This window comes from Triturus cristatus, chromosome 10 (genome assembly GCF_964204655.1).
Source record: "Triturus cristatus chromosome 10, aTriCri1.1, whole genome shotgun sequence".
Taxonomy (NCBI): Eukaryota; Metazoa; Chordata; class Amphibia; order Caudata; family Salamandridae; genus Triturus; species Triturus cristatus.
Genome location: NC_140593.1, coordinates 650,199,622 through 650,212,745, shown reverse-complemented (window position 1 = coordinate 650,212,745; position 13,124 = coordinate 650,199,622). Strand labels below are relative to the sequence as shown.

The window sequence follows — 13,124 nt, the reverse complement described above, 5'->3', positions numbered from 1 at the left end:
TCCTCGCTACCCAGCTACTTTACAGTGTGCACAAAACTTCACATCAAACCCCCATCCCTCCACAACATGGGCAGCCATAAAGCAACGTAAAACAGATCGGCGAAGCTCAGGGCAACAGGGCCTAATGCCACTGGAGAGCCGCCATGACAGCAGATTTCATAACCGAGGTATGCGTTGAGCGACTCGAGGCAGAACGGACCCCTCCGTGGCGTCATGTCATCGCCCTGAGCCCGCTGGAGAGGACGCCGGCGCAGCGCGCGCGGAGCGAGGGGGGCGCGGCTGCCCGCGCGCATGACTCATGCCTGCCCTTTGTGTACGTTTCTAAAGTATGTGCCGCGTGTGCCAAGGGGAGTGTGGGCAAGGGCGGGGTGGAGAAGCAGGGGATTAGTTCATTGTGCTGGTGGGAGGGAGCCTGCCGAGGTCTTTTCAAGTTGCAAATGCCGTCAGGTGTTAGTGTTCTGAGCACAGGAGGGGCCTGGCAGAGCTTATCCTATGTATATTGATGTATCTGCTCTCCCATATCCGTGCCAAGGCCTTGCAGCGGAAATCTGTTTTTTGTTTATACAGTAAACTTGTGTTTTAGACCGCGCAAAACCTCCATCTGCCCGAGGCACCCAGCCGACCAACGGTTGCGCTGGGCACAATGCACATAGCCTTTGCAATCAGTACTTTGGGGGGCGGGGCGCAATGACCGCAGTAGCCCCTACTCGAACCGCTGACAGAGAATAGAAAGCTAAGGAAGCAGAGTGAGCGAACGCGCACATTGCGGGGAGGGTAGAGGCAAAACGTAAGATTTCGAGATTGAGCCATGGCTGTGAAAAGGCTGGGGCAGAGATACATGGAGATTGCCTGGCACGTCTGAGACGCTGAGAGGCTGTTAAGGGCAGGGGTGTAATGTCAAATAAAAGTAACCTTGGCAAATCTATCTTTAATAGCAGCCACACGTTGACCTATGCGAGCAAGCGTAGGGATGGCAAAAACCCTTTGCAGCAGAGTTCTATGGTGCAGTGCGAGGTAGAGCGGGCCGGGACAGGGTTTCACAATGACCATTTTGCAATCATTTTACCAGACGTCACGGTTTGCGGGGGACTGTCCCTGTGCCCCAACACATTTCTTTACTTTGAATAAATGTCCCGGTATTTGGGACAAAGGTCAGGTAATTTGCACATGAAAGGAGAATTGGAAGGTATGCTCTCTTTCAGAGGCGCAACTAGAGCCAAATTTCGGGGGGGGGGGGGGGGGGGGCTAAGAAAACATTTCGGGGGGGGGGGCTGAATCTTTAAGCAATAGGCAGAGTGGAACTGCAGGGGCTCTAAGAAGGGGTGAAACAACAGCGAGGCCTCGTTAACATGCAAATGGTCTTTTAGAGACCTGTGAAGTGCTCGGGGGGCGGTTGTGTGGGTGCCCGGAAAGCTGTCTCATCCCGGCCTGCCACACACGAGGGGGGGGGGGGGGGCCTTTGAGTCCAATGGGTGTTGCGCGCCTGCTCTCCTTACACGCTTCTGAAGAATGACAAAAATAAGCAGTTTATTCTGTTTTCGCAGTTCGGCTGCATGCTCCCAGCAGGATCAGCGGGGAGAAAGGGTGGTGGGGAGAAGGTCAGGGGAATAGGGTGGAGCCTCCACCGTGGCTGCGCACATACGATCAGACAAAATGCTGTCACTCACAGTGCAAGATAGGCAATGAATAAAGTGCCGGGCCCATCGCCATTGTATAGGCTGTGGAGGGTGAAAGCAAAAACGTTAATGACACTTGAACAGATAAATGACTGAAGAGGGCTGTCTAAAAACCCACTAAAAGCACGTATTTCATTCATTTGTTTGGAAAAAATGAGGCTGGCGAGAGCCGCGAGACAGATGGAGCTTTCTCCAGCACAGACCTAAACCAGCATTTCCAATGCAATAGGTCTTGCTTTTACGAGAGTTTGAGCTATTGCCATTGTAAAAGACAAGGCCTTTTATTTATGTGCTGTTTTTAAAACAGATAAATAAAAGGCATTGTCATTTACAATGCCAATAGCTTATTCGCTCGTAAATGCAAGACCTATTGCAAATGTGTTCATGCAATAAAAATTTTTTTTTTAAAGCGTTAGGAGAAAAAATAGTGCTTGGAGGCTGTAATTAAAGCCTACAGAGTAACACTACACGTAACAGGAGGTGTTCCCATGGGAGGTTACAAAATAAGACAAGGCGGTACTAAGGAGGGACTACTAAGCCTATTGACCACTGAACAGCCACAGTTTACGGACAATGACAGAAGACAATGAAAAATATGGGCAGAGAGTGGGCGGAGCTTCAAGTCCCGACCTGAATACAGCATGCCTCACAGAGCAGCACATGCGCTGCCCAGGCTTGACCTAAAAATGGGGTAAAGTGAAGCTGCTGGTTCATCTACCATGCATTTGCAGACATGCATTGTAAAAGCTTCTGTGTTTCAAGGATGTTACTCCAACTCATGGGGACCTGGACTAAAGAACTGCCTAAAACGCTGCAGCTTCTTCTACAGCACCTGTTGGCAGTTGTGCAACAGATTCAGCAGCCAAAGGTTTCCTTTGCTTGGATACAGTAAAGAAGTGCCCTTGCTCGGCCCAGATGGCCTCTTCCACACCATTTCCTTCCGGGGCAAGAGGGAACGTTAGCGAGAAGTGATATAGGGGGAGCTGGCCAGGCCAGTCAGCATACATGTTGTGTTCACACAGAAGAACTGGGCCCAGCAGATGGTACACTGCCCTGCTACTCCTTCGATAGCATAAAGCAATGTGATAAAATGTACATAAGCGGAGTACGTCGAAGGGTGCCCACAGATAACCCTATCAATCTCCCATCTTGTACAAAAACACTTTTATATTTTTACTGAACGGTAAACGGAGGATAAATAACACAGGCAGTACGTTACAGCAGCTTACCCGTCTTCAACTTTGCGCAATTCCACCTCTCGGCGCACCCGCTTCGCGGGTGCCCCTTCGCCTGTGCTGAGGAGGGGAAAACACCTGGCGCTTGTGAGGAGCACTGAGGCATTGGGGAGGAGGAGCGGCATCAGGCGTGTGGCTGCAGCGGGGCTGCGAGCGTGCGGGGACTTCAACTACCAGAAGCCCCTGCTAGACCGACGGAGAGCTTCCGGTCCGCTCTCCCTGCTGGCCCGCCCCCCGCCCTCCTGAGGCTTCATAACAATATCCTACTCCCGCAGCGCGGGACGCAGCCCGGGCGAAGACGGGCAAAGACAGGGCCGTTTTAGGCCGTTAGAGACCGTGTAAGACCGGACCGGGCCATTCCTCTTGGCTTTTAATTTTTGTGTCATATTAGCTGGCCTTTTTACACTACTTACATATAATTGTAAAATCCCTCGTACACAATGTTCTCGCGTGAAACAAGGAGTAAGGCTTCTAAGTTCTCTAAAAGGGCTACAGGCACCCTAGATGATTTTATCACCAGGACTAATCTCTCAATTGACAATGAAATAACCAAACTTCAGCACAAAGTCTCAATAGAACTTGAGAGTGCTAGGAGGCTCTCATCTGAATTTGCACTTGGAAAAAAATCTTCTCTAGGTAGCATTGCAACCTCCAAAACGCCTGACCGCATTTTTGGCACAAAACCAATTATAATCTCGGCTGAGGTTCACTCAACATCAGATGAAACAACTCCTCATATTTATCAGGAACCTCCTGGGCCTTCTGTCAGAGCCGAAACTGGAAGCCTATCACTGCCGAATTTTCTAAAGGAGAGTGCTGAGGATATCACAAATGAGGAGCCCTGTCAGCAAATAGCTGAGATAGAGTCCAATAAAGGCAAGCCATCTGCCAAGGCTGCATCAAAGCACAAAAGAAAACGCAAACACCTAACCGCTTTCGCTAGGAAAAAAGCAAAAGTAGCCCTTAGCCATAATATCACGGGGGGATCATCAAGTTTGCCTATTGTAACAACTGACATTGTACATGATGTAGCCCCAGCACTTGTAGAAAATACTAATGCTATCTTAGACGAACAAATTTCTATCAGCATGTCTGAACATTCAGCTAGCGAGGGGCAAAGAGTCTCGTCTGATATGGCAGATCAAGATGGTGGAAAAGAAGAATTTTTAAAAATAGTGTGGGAGACACTAAAGAGACTACTCAAACCACTAGAAGCCAGGCTTACTGACATTGAGAACCAACTACTTGAAGTTGAGAAAAGCATTATCACTTTGTCAAGTTTAAGCCTTAACTGCACTGATGTGCCTAGAACCATCCAACAAACTCCAGTTCCCGCCCCGGTCTTAACAACTAACACATATTCATCGATTGTGCAGCAAAAAAAGGAGGGGATAGTAGGGAATACTAATGCCAAACAACCAACTAGTAGTATTAAAGATAAACCCAATCCAACTCCCCCAACTTTTACTGCTGTAAATGCTACTAGTAAATTTCCACAGAAAAAGCAGGCACATAGTAAGATTTCTCAACTACCAATTGTTCCCTCTACCCATTCCTCCAATCAGAGCGTATTAGTCCCAAATAAATCTCGATCTAATCCGCCTGTATTTTCCCATATTAACTCTGTAAGCAATCAACCCCTGCCAGATAAATCTTCTATAAATACCACTCATAAGTTAAACGGCCCCCCGAGCCATATGTACAGTAACTTTAGAGGAGGGTATATAGATCTGCCCCCAGACGCTAGTCCATTTGTAGTCGTCCTTACAGGGGTACCAGAATTGGATAGCCAATATGAAGAAAATTTCCATTCTTTAAAAAATAAAGTGATTTTTTGGCTAGACAAATACAAACCTATTCCTAACCAGATGAAAAGCAAGATCCTTATGGTTAGGAGGGTACCATGGGTAGGGCCAACGGCCAAATCAACCACGGGTGATTGTATTGTCATATCCTTCGAAGATCCCCGAAGTGCTGAACTAATATGCAATTGGAAATCGTATGGTGTGAATCCTGCCATCGAAGCTAGACCCCTATCATTTTTCTACCCCTTACCTAGACCCATTCACCATGTCCCCAAGTGGAACCATGTCAACCATTATTATGGCAGTGCTCCCAACTTGGCTAGACAGGGTGATTATAATATGTGGTCTGGCATTACCACCTTCAATAGATTCAGTTGCCTTGACGCCGTCGATTGACTTGCCACTATGCCTGACTGCATCTCTAATTTATATGACACCTTCTGTAGCATGGAAATAGGTAATTCCAAACTAAAAAATGTCCTACATTTGCATAATGAAGATCAGACCATTAAGGTTAGGATGCATAGGACCATTTCAAACCCCCAGAAAGTGGAATTATCTTACAAAGTTGGAAATGTATGCTATAGCAAAGCTAAGGATGGACCGGTTGGGGGACATAATATCGTAGTGAAAGAAAGAGTCAGGGATGCAGAGAAAGATATGCTAAATTCTCAGCTAGGCATTTTATCTAAACAGTGTGTAGTCAATCCCTCCCATGATATTCAGAGTCTATCACCTCGTCTACTCATCCTATCTTGGAACATCGCAGGTGTTTGTAAGAACTTAAAAGATCCTGACTGGGCAGACTATATTGACACCTGTGACATTTGTCTGTTACAAGAGACTTGGGCAACAGAAGTTCCACATCGGGTTGGATTCAAAACCTATGGTATTGAGGCAGTACAGTCCGATCGAGGAAGACCATCGGGAGGCCTTTTAATTTGGCTAAAAATCACCTTGGCCATGAAGGTTGATCTTGTTGACACTGGCTCTCCCGATATCTTGGCCCTAAGGGTTACTCCACCCTGTGGAAACGGATGCTACATCATTAATGTTTATAACAGACCGATTGGTCATTCCAAGGTCTCACCAACACTTGAAGCCCTGGATCTCCTCTTGAAAAACGTAGTTGGAGATATCCCAGTCATCTTGGGAGGAGACCTAAATTGTAATTATGAACCTGTTCCGGGCATTTCTGATGTGTTTGAAGATGAGGACCAAGCGTATAATATCCCCCAGCTTGGTACCTCAAAATCTGTTAAATACTCTACATTGGCCAGCCAAATATTAAGTCTCACTGCAGACCACGGCCTGAGAGCAGGAAATGGCCGTCTCCCATCGGACTTGCAAAAACAACCAACCTTCTCTAAAGCTAAAAGCAATCTAGATTTTGTACTTGTTTCTCTTAGCCTCTGGCATTTTTTGATCGATCTGAAAGTAGTAAGCAGGGGGGAAAGCGATCACTATCCTTTGGAACTTTACATCAATATGAATTTGGTTAGTGATACTATTACAACATCAACTGTAAGCACGTGTGAGGACGTTCATATAAACAACAACAGACGTGCAGTAAGATGGCCACGCGTTCTGGCGGATGGTAAGGCCTTAGCGTTGGTCTACTCTCTTTTTGAGCAAACGTTTGCACACACAGTTGACCATGGCTTCTCACCTGAACATCTTGATTACTTTGTTGATCTCCACAAAATCTTCTTTTCAGAATTAAAAACGTATTTATCAGACATGCCGAGAAAAAAACAACAAATTATAAGAGTGGCTAATCACGGGAAGTTATGGTATGACCACTCGTGTAGGACTGCTAAAAGAAATTTATTGCTTGCCATTAAAAACAAGGCAAGAGAAGAAGTTAATCTTGCAAGGGTTGAATACAAACGCACACTTAAATCATCTAAAAGACTATGGGAAGAATCAATTTGGGCTGAAATGTTAGCTGCAGCAAAAATTAATGACAATATCGGCTTCTGGAGGCTGGTGGCTAATGGGGGGCATGCTGGGAGAGTTGTAAAAGATGTATTCCTGGATGAGATGACCTGGGTAACTCACTTTACAAATCTTTATAAACAATATGATGGTGACAGTAAAGGGAGTTTATGGTGCCCCCCCCTTATTGAATCTCCCATTATTGAACCCCTCAATTTTACACTGGATGAGACAGTAAGGGCGATCAACAAACTTAAAAACACCAAAGCCCCTGGTCCTGATAAAATACCGGGGGATCTTTATAAACATGAAGTTGACGTTTGGGCTCCATATGTGAACCGCCTTTTTAATGCTTTATCAACAAATTGCAACTTTCCTGATAGCTGGCGTGCAGCGGAGGTTGTGTTAATATTTAAAAAGGGGGATAGATTGATACCCTCTAACTACAGACCCATTAGTCTGATGGACACGCTCCAAAAATTATATGCTAAACACTTGCTATTCAGGATCAACGACTGGCTGGAAGACTCGAATATAATTTCCAAATTTCAAGCTGGGTTTAGGAGTAGGACCAGCACTACTGACCAAATTTTCCGATTTTGCTGCCTGATTTGGAAGTACGTGCACATTAAAAAAGGTCACCTATATGTTGCCTTCGTTGACCTGAGGGCTGCATTCGATCTTGTCCCACGCAGTCTACTTTGGAAAACTCTAAGAGAAATGGGTCTACCGGGATGTCTCCTAGCCCAAATAGTTGAGCTGCACGCTGACAACTTTGCTAACATTAGGTGGGGCCCTAATGGCGAGTTGACACGCAATATTCCGATTGAACGTGGGGTTCGCCAGGGATGTGTCCTGGCCCCTACCTTGTTTTCGCTGTTCATTAATGATGCCCCTGCTTATTTGAATGTCTGTGTTAACGATTCGCCGCAGCTCAATGGTGAAAGGGTGCCTGCGTTGCTTTTCGCAGATGATACTTTACTGATATCTCAAACAAAAAAGGGCCTCCAGGCACTCCTTAATTCCTTCAGTCGCTACTGTCAGATAAAGGGCCTGGAAATCAACGCCGACAAAACAAAATGCATGTCATTAAATCCCAGTATGCCAGATAGAGGGTCTTTAACCCTGAATAGCCAAAAACTAGATATTGTGGAAAACTTCTCCTATCTGGGTGTTGTGCTCGATTCCAAACTAAGTTGGAAAGCCCAAATCGAGAAAAGCAAGATAACGTATGCCCAAAATGTTAAACCAATTTTATGTAAAATGAATACTAGCACGAGTAAAAGTGTAACCCCTGTTTTAGAACTTTTTAAATTTAAAACACAATCTGCTGTGTTATATGGAGCAGAGATATGGGGCGCATGGGCCAAGAATAGCTTTCAAAATTTGGACAACAAATTCATGCGTGCTTCTGTAAGGGTCCCTAATAGTACACCTCTTCTACAGCTCCAACTGGACCTGAACTTTAAGAGAACAGACCATCTAGCTATCTTAAGACCATTGATATTCTGGGTTAGGCTCTGGTCTACCCCGGAATTGATAGAATATAGAAATGGTCTACATGAACTGATGACTCTTGATTCTTTTAATTCCATCCAATGGCTAGTGCATATCAAAAAATGGTTTACACTTCTAGGGTTATTTTCTATGTGGGAGGCTCCTGACAAACTGCCCACCTCTTCTAAATTAATAGTTAAGCGAGCTTTTTGGACCCACATGAACAGAAATTTAGTGGATGGAATTAGTGTAGGCTCCGCTGTCCAGTTCTTTCTGTCATTTAAGGATGAGTTCCGTTTTGAACCATTCCTGGACGAGATAGAGCCTCCCATTGCAAAAACCCTTTACTTAAAGTTCAGATATGGGATACTTATGCTTAATTACAACACTGAAAGATGGGCACAAAAAAGACTGGGAGGAGTAAATGTTAAAAAGGGGTGTTGCCCTATGTGTTCCAATGTCTGTTTTGAGAATGAGGCTCATATGTTTTTTGTTTGTAGCGCCTACATGAATGCTAGAAAGAAATGGTTAAAACCAATGTGTAACCTTTTGGGAACCAGGTCCTGCGCTATAGCCTTTAGGATCATGAAAAGTAACTCAACCCAGTACATTGTATTTAGCATAAGTAAATTTCTATACTCTGTCTACATAACTCGTAAGAAACAAGGTCAGGTACTTTGAGTTGGGAATGTGTATATGTTTATAAAACTCTTACATTTTTAGTATTTTTAAATATTTTTAAAAATTGAAATGAAATGAATTGTATTAAGGTATTCATTTTCTATGCACTATTTTCTTAAATTGCTGCTATGTATACAGTATGGTTTTTATCTTTTTTTTTAAATGTATGTATGTGACTTTTATGGCCAAATTGGCCGAAATAAAGTAATAAAAAAAAAAAAAAAAAAAAAAAACATGATAAGTCCCATTCTACATCTCAGTTTAATAAAAACCAATAAGGCATCTTATTAAGGTGATACGCGAGCACACATTAAAGCAGTGCACACCAGTTGATACTGAATGTTTTCTTTATCTGTTGATGGGTCCCCACACTGGCTCACACGTGTCTATCTTGTCATGTCAGGGGAAGTTTTTCCACAGCATTTACTTTACATTCCGAACTTTGGTCCATCATATTGAAAATGCCGGCGGGCAGGGATCTGGAGACCTCTACTTCTGGGCTACAGGTTGTTGATTGCCTAGAGTAACTGCAATATGGACAAGCTCGCATTAAAAGACAAGGGAGAAATGTTTTTACTCCCTGCGTCTACCACCAACACTACAAGAGGATCCCATCGGAGATGCAAACTTGTGATATCTGTAACTCAAGACAGCACTTCCATTAAGCTTCTAGATTCGCAACATAATCCCAAAAGAGTCACATCCCGGCCAGCAGGAATACAGCCCTCCGAAGACCTTCTTTTAATCGGGAACAGATTGACGAGATTGCTGTTCTTGATTACAAATGGATCTCTGAGAAACTTCAATGTCCATGCAAAGTTCCCAGGTCGCATTTTAATGATTCAAAGGGGAATGAACCGTTCCCAGTGCTTTATACAATCTTGATACTCCCTGGGCTACCGACTCTTGGTGAAGTAGTATTCATAGTGTGGTGAAGCCCCTGCTCCCTCCCTTATTTCCTTGTCCTGTTTTACCCAGTAGACAAGCTGTGCAAGCCTGTACGTCTCAGTGCTCCTACTGTGGAATGCTTTGATAGAATTAATGAATGAGGGTATTTTTTATAGCGTACGGCTACTTGTAGGAGTGTCCCGGCTCTTTTAGGCCTACCATTGAGGATTAATGACAGAGGTTCGGCCGCCCCGTTCACCACTAAAGTCTAAATAAAAATGTTTTAAATTCCTTTTTAAATTTGACTTCCTCGGGTAGAAGCATCAATACTTCTCAGGATCCCATCTGTGCATAAGTTGGCTAACCTTATGGAGCTGTTTTGAGTCCATGTATTGTGCCCCTTATGACAGAGCCTTGGTGGAAAATCAGGCTTGTCAATGTTCAGGGTGAGGGGAGAAGAAAAGGAGGTTATCTCCTTGGTCTGGACAGGGGGTTCTTTGAGCAATAGGGTAGAGTAATTTCTGGGTAGTGCAATTTCTGCGGGCTGGGGTGGAAGTCTCATGTGCCTGTGATATTTTGAGGAGATTTTATGGTGCTTTGCTCAGTCGCCAAACAAAGCTTCCTGTCGGATGACCAAGACCATTAGAGAGAAGGTCTAGATTCGGTCGATGATATGCATTTTGTCTAGATTAGGAGATCCCAGTCCTGTCCCTCTCATATACCGGTTTGTATGTTGCAGAGCAGACCATCTTTTGGTATTTATGGAACCAAATAAAGGAGAAAAAGTTGTGTTTTACTGTCTTGAGGATATCCACAGGATAGATTACTGGCAAGGGTTGCGCTATCTAAAGAAGCTGTGCCAGTTCAAACATCCAAAAGATGACAACCTTAGCTTACTCTACCTATCCTGGTCTTTGTACAAAGTTGTCAACAAACACTGGACATTTTAGTCATATAAATCTTTCCTGTGTGGATGGAGGATAATCCCTATTTAACCTACAGCATCTACACAATGTTTCCTATTTGGTAGTTGGGGTGTGCATTTCCCCAATGCTACACAAAGTCCTCCTCCCCCTGGGCCCCTGCATCCCAGCATTTCCACAAGTAGAGTTGAGTGGTGGTTTGAGAAGCTTGGGGCTCACCGAAAGGAGGTGTGAGGTCTGGTGGATCAGTGGACCAATAAATCGACTCCAGGGATTTCTATTTGACGACTTGATCACAGGTTAAAGCCTAATTGGATGAATCATCCTTTCATCCTTTCAGGGTTAATAAAACAAGTGTTTTCTAGTTGGGTAAGAGCAATCACCCATTATCAGTCAAAAGTGCAAAGAATTCTGTTCAAGGGTGAACGTGCCTACTGCAAATATGCATGATAGGTTATGAGACGGCTGTGGCATGTAGACAAGCACTGTGAAGGCCTTTGGTGTATGGCCACAAAGTGTGGAGAGCTTTGGGGAGACAGGTAGGCAGTGAGATGCGCTTGAAGCAGTTTTGGCAGTCGAGCACGAGATTCATTCCAATAATCAACAATAAGAGCCAATAAATAACCACTACCCATGGGTTACGGAGTAGAGCGCTACCTCTGTACAGCATTTCAACGCCTCATCAGGGGTAGTAAGCGCTATATAAATGCAATTACAGTACAATACCATACAATGTGAGGTTGATAGGACACAGTAGAAGGTGATGGAGCGCGATGGTGCTCTTTCATTGTAGGGGTGCATCATAATCAAGAGTAGTCTGCACCTATGTTTATTTCTTTGTCATGTTAACATTTGGTTATTAGGACGTCCTTGGTAATAACATGTGAAAATGCAATGATTGAATTATTACGCACCATGTAAAGAAATAAACGTGGCATTTGTGTTTTGAATAATGTAACCCTTAGCATTTGTTTGCAATCGATTAACGAAGTTGCTCATGTATAATGTAATGCATAGATTTAAACGTGCACCATATTAAAGTTGCCCAAGGATGTGTTAATTGAGCTCTAAAATGTCAGATTTCATAGTCTGCTCATATTGATTTGTGTATTGATGTGTTTTTATAACATGATGATTTAGAAATGCTTAAGTAAAATGTTCACTTATATGCATGTTCGTAGTGCCTATGTGCTTATTCTTTATGTTGGTCGATTTCTGTAGGCCTGAAATGTTTTCTCCGTGACAGCTCTCGTAGAGGGGTAAGAAAGCTGAATTTCATGTGCATGTTAAATTTGTACTGTTCTCACATTTCTGCTGCAGGTGGAGAAAGTGGTCTTTGTTAGTTAGAACAACGCCTTTTGTTTCAGGAGTTAGGCTTGGGGAGGAGAGGATACTTTTATGCAAAGAATGATGATAATTGGGAGACAGTGTTCTTTCTCACTGAAGGAGGCCTGGGAACCAAGGTCATTGAGCCAGGAACTGGGAGTATCGAAACTAAATGGAAAATCACCTATGAGAAGTGCCCAGCAGGATGAGGTGATCCAGATACAAGCAGTGGGCGTGTTCTGTGTATTTGCGTTTTGAATTAGGGACAGTGTCCCGGGGGTTGAGTCAGGAGAGGAGGTGAGGAGATCGATGGAGAGGGAAGGAGCATCTTAGAATGAGCTCTTTAGCTTTGGCTACTTGACCCATACAACGCGAGTGCACTTCTTAGGAAGTCTTCACGTGCTGAAATCTTTTCCTGATCTTGCCAGGGAAACGCTTAGTAGGGTTGTCATGGTAGATGTAGTGTAGGGGCAGACTAATACTTTTCACTTATCGACCCCAAAGGAAGACGGATCTTGACGTGGGTGCAATCATTGCCTGCGTTCTGGTATTGGAATTTGTCATTCTTTTCATGCTCCAGCAGTTAAATCTTGCCCTTAGGTTTGGATTTGTGTTAGTTCACATGTACTTCTACAACCTCGTCTTGAGGTGTCTGTATGTCCAGTTATTTTTGGCTTTGTAATAAACCCACTAACTTAGAATTCGGAGTCTGTGATTCTTCAGAGTCATGTTCTTTAAAGTTGTTAGTTTGCCTAAATGAGTTATTTCTCTCCTCTACACTTCTCAGCAGGTAATAAAGGTCCATTGACCAAGGGTTCCAGAGTAAATTGGCAGAGGAACCCCGCCGTATCAAAGGCAAAGTAAAGAGCTTGAGCTTAAGGACACTGTGGGGCACATGCTGCATATGTACAGATATGTAATTAACTTTGGGCCCACGGAGAGATCATTAAAGGGGGTTGAGACGGTCAGTCGGTCGTATGAGCTTTGAGCCAATGGACAGTCAGCGGGAGGGTCTTCGAGCATAGTTGCAAAGAATACAGCCCTTTACATCGCATGCGTTTACAACGCATGGGATTACAATGCGGTTGTTACAATGACCGCTTTGTTACATCGCTGTACCATTACAATGCAAGTCGTTACAATAACTTGCTCTAG

General features: G+C 44.2%; 1 protein-coding gene across 2 annotated transcripts in view; it reads right to left on the bottom strand.

The window, feature by feature from the left end:
- Positions 1 to 13,124, bottom strand: part of PPL (periplakin) — a 302,110-nt gene that overhangs the window by 165,650 nt on the left and 123,336 nt on the right. The window contains exon 1 of one of the 2 annotated variants that reach the window (XM_085632212.1): positions 200 to 218. The exons of the other annotated variant lie outside the window; for it this stretch is intronic. The gene's annotated coding sequence lies outside the window, so the exon portion shown is untranslated. Of the gene's footprint in view, positions 1 to 199; positions 219 to 13,124 lie in introns of those variants that run through there. 2 annotated transcript variants of the gene reach the window in all.